This window comes from Lathyrus oleraceus, chromosome 7 (genome assembly GCF_024323335.1).
Source record: "Lathyrus oleraceus cultivar Zhongwan6 chromosome 7, CAAS_Psat_ZW6_1.0, whole genome shotgun sequence".
NCBI lineage: Eukaryota > Viridiplantae > Streptophyta > Magnoliopsida > Fabales > Fabaceae > Lathyrus > Lathyrus oleraceus.
The window spans coordinates 213,463,511-213,471,538 of NC_066585.1; positions in this window are offsets into that span (position 1 = coordinate 213,463,511).

Below are 8,028 nucleotides of genomic sequence, written 5' to 3' on the forward strand. Positions count from 1 at the left end.
AGCAATCTTTGTTCTTCCTTAGTAATTCAATCACTCTCACTTTCAACTTGGGGTCCAGTTTAACGCTGATGTAGGTAATTCTTTTTGCACTTCCATCTCCGAGATCAATCTCTTCGAGAGGATCTTGCGCTAACATCTTTGCACTTTACGTTACTGGATCTTTTTCAAATCCCAGAGGCTCTTCGTCGTAGATGGCGTCCAACCTCTGTTCTACTGGTTCCACAGGTACTTGTTCGTCAGGGGGTTTTGGTTCAAAGAATTCCCCTGGTCCTGTATTACAGATTTCACTATATGTGGCTTTGTTAGCCATGTTTGTCATCTCGGCTTCGAGAGCCGCTTGTCTTTTGTTCTCAACCATGTAGGCCGAAATCTTTTCGAAGAAAGAAGACTCAGTCATAGTACAGGTCTTCATCCCAGCCTGTTGGCTGTATCTCAGATGATTCTCCTACTTCTGGGTCTCCCATAATCTCTCTATCCCACTGGAAGCCATTTGGGTGGAGAGTCAAAAAGTACAAGACATTTTTATTTGGGGCGTAGCCTTCTTCCGCTGGGTAGCACGGTCCTATGTGTTCCAAATTTCTGTCGAAGTTTCTCTTGTCCACATGGTTTACTTCTGCCCTGAAGTAACTTTGGTCAGCTTCGACATTCTCTACCACGCCATCTTCTCTCCAGATAGATATTCTTTGATGCATAGTCGAAGGGAGTGCTCCTATTCCATGTATCCACTCTCTCCCCAACAGTAAGTTGTAATTTACTTTTGCAGGTATTACCATAAACATCGTTGGTCTTGTGATTGACCCAACAGTTAAGTCCACTTGTATGACGCCCAACGTCTGTCCTATCTTTCCTTCATAATTTGACAGTACCATGTTGTGAGGTTTGACGTCAGTGTCGAACATCCCTATCTTTTTCAACATGAATTGGGGCATCAAATTAACGGCTGCTCCCCCGTCCACCAAGACTTTATTCACTCCCACCTGTCCAACTTTGGCCCTAATGTATAGGGGTTTGAGGTGACTCTGCATCCCCTGGTGTGTCCTTTCGAACATAGCATTCTGTTCTTCGACAACACCACTATTCAGAACATAATAACACACTGGTTGATGCTTCGCCATCTCCGTAGCGTTCGCTTCCTCATTATCTTCGACCTCTATTTCCTGGTTATACTCGTACGGCAAGACTGAGACCATGTTATAATTCATATTCACGGAAGACACTCCGTCAGACTCGAAATCATCTGTGAGCATTTCCTCTTCTTTCGCTTATTCCTTCTGAACCTTCTGTGTTATGTTTTCATCTAGAAAAAACTTTCTTCCTACGGGTGGTTTGGTCGAATCCATGATATTTGGGGGATTCTTGACGCTGCTGGATTCTCCAGTTTCTATTTGATTCATTTCTCTTTCTGCTATCCTCATCCTTTGATGCCTTCTCCATTGGGATCTCGACATAGGGTTCTTTCCTTTGTAATTTTCTAACCTGACAACCTCTCTTTTGGACGCCTGAAATTGTTTTCTGTACGCCCATGAGGTTCTTCCTCCATCTTCGAAACTCCTCCATTTTCCTTTCTTTGGTCTCGCCTGAGTCCACTTGTCCTCAGGGACTTCTACTGGCAATTTAAACATGACTCTCTTCGCCCTTGGGTGAGGGCTATCTGGTCTCCTAGGTGCTCCCTTCTTGTCGAAGCTATACATGTTTGGATTTCCTCCATGTCCGTCCCAACCTTGGTTATACGGGATTCTTTCGAATGCTTCGGCTAATTCTCTATTGTACACTGCCCCACACCTGAGACACATCAAACATTCCGTTTCATATTTGTAGCAGCGCACAATAAAACCCAGAAGGCTTTCTCCTGGTGTGGGGTACACCTTCTGCAATTGGCTTTCTTTCCTCCAGTTCTCTCGGTCTTTGTTCGTTGCCATCTCTCGTAATCCTCAGCCACCATTCGAGATATCTTGATGTTGTATCTAGGGCACATCAACATGTCAACATTCTTTTTGTGACATCTCCAGAGATACTCACGTAGGCTTTCGTTGGCTTTAGGATAGCCAAACTTCATCCTTCTTGCTCCATCTTCAAACATTCCTCCACTTCCTCCATTTCTGGGGGAATTTGCTTCAGGTCTACCATGTTGACGCCCAGACTAGCGCCATCAGTGATTGAAATTGCTTCAAACTTCTTTCTTAGGCCCTCAGTAGCCTCGGTTGTTTCCCCTCTAAGACCTTCAGTGGTCCTTGGTTCGACTTTAACAACTTGTTTGCTTTTGACAGAGGCTCCAAAGGAAACATCGTTACTTAGGCCATTAGTAGCCTGTTTTCCATTCAGCGTGTAGTCTCCAGTTCCTGCTGTTTCTACAACTTCCACTTCCCTTACGTCAACCATGTTGATTTCGACAAGTTCAGCATAGTTGGTCTCAACAACGTTAAGGGGATCAATATCAATTTTCATCTGGGTTTTTCCTTTGTCGGCGAACTTGAGGCGGCCATCTCTGATTGCATTCTGAATAAGATCCCTGAAAAGAAAGCATTGTGAAGTTTTATGGCCCAAAAAACTGTGATACTTACAGAAACCTCGTTTCTTTCGTTGTTCTAACGGAGGAATCTTGGTATTAGGAGGCACTATCAGTTGGCCATCTTTTACTAATAGATCAAAGATCTCATCATATTTGGTGACATCATATGTGTAAGTCTTTTTGGGAAATGTATCGTTCTTTTCAGTTTCGACAGGATTTCTGCCATTCGAAGGTGTAAGTAATTTGCAGGCGTAGGGTGGTGCTTCTTTTAATTCTGCCAAATCTACTTTGAATTCCTCAAGACCATAGGGGTCTTCAGCAATTTCAGACTCTTCGTCTTCGAATTCGACATAAGCAACCCTCTCTTTCTTATAATTCTTATTTGCTCTGGCCTTTTCAAATTTTAAGCGTTCGACCTGTCGAACCCTATCTGCTAATTGGGCCATATCTCTTAGATGCTGAGTGTCTAACTTTTTCCTAATGGAATAGTCCAGACCTCCAGCGGCCATTTCGACCAACTCGTGTTCAGGTACTATTGTAAAACATCTAGATTTTAACAAGCGGAACCTATTCAGATAATCATCTATAGGTTCGGCGAATTTTCTCTTGATGCTGGCTAGTTCCTTAAGACTTATCTTAGTTTGGCCCATGTAGAATTGTTCATGAAACAATCTTTCTAACTGGGGCCAAGCATCTATGGAATTTGGTGGTAAAGTCGTAAACCATGTGAAGGCGTTCTTTGTTAAAGAACTAGGGAAATATTTCAACCTTAAGTTCTCACTGTTCGCCAAATCCCCTGCCTCAGTCATGTATCTGGCTATATGCTCTATAGTGGATTCACTAGTATCCCCTGAGAATTTGGTGAACTTAGGGATTTTACAACCCCTTGGTAATTCTGTTTGCAGGGCATACTCTGACAGAGGAGAAGGATAGTTTTGCCGTCGAAGTCTTGTGTTTAGACCATTCTGGGCCATGATTCTCTCTATCATACTGGTTAGGTCATTTTCCATCATGTTTTCCCGCCTAACCCTATGAATTACTTCGTCTGCGTCCTGGTCTCTATTAACCATTATCACTCTCCTAGGTTGTTCTTCAAGGACTTCCCGTCGAATTAGCTATTGTTCCAATCTTGCCCCCATGACTCTTTCGTCATGGGCTTGCCTTTATGGTCGAACCTGATCTATCGTTGGTTCTTCGCCCTGGATTATAACCTGGTTTGGCCTGCGTCAAACAGCAGGTTATGGGGCGCCTAGAAAATCTGCTATGCGTCCCATCTGTGCTGACAATTGTTGGTATGTTTGGGCGTTGTCAGTATTAGTCCTATTCACATTCTGTATTAATGGAGAGAAAATGGTATTCATTTCTCTGGTCAGAACTCCTACCATATCATGGTTACTGGCATCCATTTGTTGTCTAAAGGCTGTCTGATTATTCGTTGTAAGGGTAGGTAGTAGGGTGGGGATTCCTTGTGATTGGTTATTTCGACCTATATGGTTCATGCCGGATCCAGAATTTTGGATTGGCGAAATAACCGTATTATATGGTTGAGTATATATGGAAGAATTGTTTTGAAGCCCTGCCATGGCAGTTGATGGCATTCCATAAGGGTAATCTCTCACAGGCCTAAAGTTTTCGAATCCTGGTGGCCTAGGGGTTGAAACTGCAGGCATATCTGCCGCGCCTGATATGATAGGCATTACTGTCGAATTATGCAAGGCCATGGATCCAGTCGTTGGTATGGCATGTGCATTAGGGATTTCAGTGGATACATTAATCGAATTTGCTCTGATTGTGTCCGTTCCCCGAGGGGAGGATTGTTCCCCTTGACTGGTTGTATTAACCATCTTTTTTGCATTTTTTCTATTGGTTATAGGTTGTGAATTATTGGCTATCCTGCCACTTCTAAGGATCATACAACACTAATTTTTAAACCAAAAGAATAACGACAATTTTGCGAATAAAACAACTATTGTAATCAACAATCCTTTTGACAATGTCCCACTGGGCGTGCCAATTTGTTTACCAGTGATTTCTGATAAACAACCGCTAGTCTTCCAAATTTGTATATTTTTGGTAATTCGCAGGATCGACTAGATTGATCCTAGGACATGTGTCTTAAGAATTGTTATTACTGTGATTTGACTCATAGTTAGTTTTGTTTCTAATTTGTGAATGACAAAAAGTGTTTAGACAACAATTCCAAGTGAAACTTATGACTTTATGAACAAAGTAAATGACGATAACTTGGTATTAAAAGGTTTAAAGATAGTGAAAAGTCTTAGGAAAGGTAAAGATAAATGAGTCGAAGTAAATGCTCTATGTTTTAAGAAAGTACTGGAAATGAAGATTCTGGCGGAATGTAAATGCAGAAATGAAAAGTAATGATAAACAACTAAAAAGTAAGGGCAATTCGACAGATAAAAGGCAATAAAATACTTTGCTTTAAACAATTGGTATGAAAAATATAACATGAACGAAACTTGTGGTGTTCTTCATACATACATTTTCAGCGTAAAACTCTTTTCTCTCGCTCCGGTACTTCGAGTGTATTTTGTGAATTTCTGTATATCTGTTTGAACACCACCTTTGAATCTAAAACTAAGATCCCTATTTATAGTAATTCGACCCTAACGGCCTTTACATGTATGACTGCCACGTTCGCCGTTCCCAAGCGTTGCATATCTTAGATGTTTCCACGTGTTGATCTGATGAAACGACTCTGTTTTAAATTTCAAATACTTTCGCTTGAAGTCTCGACTCTGTAAACACCTATGTCGAAGAAAACTTTATGATAACCCAAAAATATTCTAAGTTCCAGGCTTCGACAACAAATAATTGCTTACCCACAAAGAGAATTAAAACAGCTTTGCCACAATCATTTCTTGCTTATTCTCAAGACTTACTATTTCCAAAGACCTTTTAACTGTCTGTCGAAATCCCCAGCTAACAGCGGGGACCTTGCAGTAGGCATGAAAACTTCATATTATCCTTCAAGCACAACAACGGGGATAAAGTTTTCGAAACAATGGTTACCCAAACCCCGGGACTCACCAAACTTACATCAAGTGTTTAAATAAAATATGATGCAAAGATCTGACAGAGGTACCCTACTTGTGCAAAAGGCAACGAGAGGGAGACATGATTTCATGCATAAAGCAACAAAATAAACTCACAAAAGGTAAGTTATCTCAATAATCTTCTCCAAGCGAAAGGCAAGCAGAGCTGGCACTAGGCCGAAGGTACTTACAAAAGGTAAATGACTGGTGGAAGATTTAAAAGGTACTTGCAAAAGTCAAGACAAAAGAGAGATATTCAGGAAAACCTGCTGGGAATACCGCTCGAGAGTTTCATGATAATGTTCTCAACTGGGGAGGAAGAATTTCTGAATGGAGGATTCTTTTATGCTTTCGAGAAAAACTTTCATGTAGTTATGCTTGTTTGTTTTGTATGGTGTAATGCTCCATCTTGATGAAATATGCTACACATTTTTTATGATGCAATGAATGATTACTTATGCAAAATGCTAATATAGTTTATGCGGTGGTAATATACAGTTATGCATGGCTGGATGTATTCTGGAGATTGAGAACTTAGGGTACCAATAACCACTAGGTTTATCAATCATGGTTCTCTGCTGAAAGGTTAGGGGATGTGTTTAGCATGACTCCCCGGAATTCATCTTGAACTTATAAGTCTCCTATGCACAATGAATCTTGCTCTAAACATCCTCACAAGTATAAAAAAGGATCCTTCTTCCCTAGTCAGTCATGCCCCAGTCTATTAGGAATCTGCATAGATTGCCCCAGTCACAAGTTATGAAGCAACTTTGTCATATAATGATCTCGATCTGACTTTTCCCAGTATCTTGGAATAAATTTTTCTCTGATCAACTATCTTGGAGATATTGATTTCTTAGGTTCCTAAGGTAGCTTGCCCCAATACGAGTATTGGAATAACCTTGCCTCTAGCTGGCCAATCTTTGAGGAAATGCCCCTGACTAACATGTCTTGTAGAGATTTGTCAAATCTCGATGTAACTTCCTTAGATCAACTGAATCTTGTAGATATTTATCAATGTGATTGCTTCAGACCGATTAAAAATTGAAGTGTCTTATCTTTCTGCTCAAAGGAGTTCTTAAACATTTTGCTTCATGATATGGTCAAATAAAGTGGCTTGCCCCTACTTAACGGAGTCTTAGGCGTTTCACACTTTTGGTATGATCAATCTAAATGATTTGCCCCTGCTCAACGGAGTTCTCAAGCATTTGGTCTTCTGTTGCGATCAACTGGAGTGGTTTACCCCCTGACTATCTGATCTTTGGAGAGATTGGCCGAATCTCAACATAATTGTCTTAGACTAACTGAGTCTTGCTGAAATTCCTTGACGTGATTGTCTCAGATTGACTAAGTTTGAAGTGTCTTGTATTTCTTCTGAAGGGAGTTCTTAGACATTATGCTCCTTGATATGATTACATGAAGTAGTTTGCCCCTTCTCAATGGAGTCTCAGTTGTTTCACACTTTTGGTCTGATCAATCTAAATGATTTTCCTGTGCTCAACGGAGTTCTCAAGTGTTTGTCTCTCTAAGTACGATCCAATCAAGGTGACCTGTCTCTGATCAACGGAGTTCTCAAGCGTTTTGTGTTATGATTCAAATAGTTGAAGCACTTTGCCTCTACTTAAAAAAGTATTTTTACGCATCCTTATCTTTTGGGGGGTAATCAATCTTTCCAATTCACGTTCAGTATGGCAGTTTCTCTTGATGTCAAATTTTTATGCACGAGTAACACAGGTTCATTTTAGGAATGGTAATGGTAATATTATGTTTATGCTAGTTTTGAAATCTAAACCTGTTCATTGGAATTATGAACGTATCACACAAATGACGAGCAAATCATTAAGGAGTCAGTTTTAACATGATTGTACTAACTATAATACACTTTCTAAATAAACCCTACTTTAATTAGGTCTTTTGAGGGTTGTAACATGGCCTGGTTCATGGTTTCATAAAGAAAGGATATAAGGCTCAAACCTATCCTAACCCACATGTTCTTCATAATGTTCTCCAGTCCTACGTTCAGCTAGTTTGACACAAACGTTCATCTTCCAAAAGGGATTTTGAAATGATGGTGGAGGAAACCTACGAGGTTGTCAGAATGGCAGTCACTTACCTTTTGTTTGGTTTGTAGCCACACGAATTTGTTCTTGTTGAGGATTTTTCTTTTGATTCCTCTCTCTATTTCATTTTTAATTTCCCTAATTTTTCTAGATTGGTTCAGGTTTTCAATCCACATGGATGCCCTAATTTTGCCTAAGTCCCTTGTCTTCGAGTTTTCAACTTAGCAGGCTCTCTTTATTTTTGTTTTTTGTTTTCTTGTTTTATTTTTTCCGTTGAAACAAATCATGTGACATCTATTCGTTTAGTTTGAAGGGGTTGTGATTGCCTCGTTCCTTTGTTGGTGAGGGACAACCATTAGAAATTTATGGTTTCCGATCTCTCGTGAGGGATAAAATATGGTTG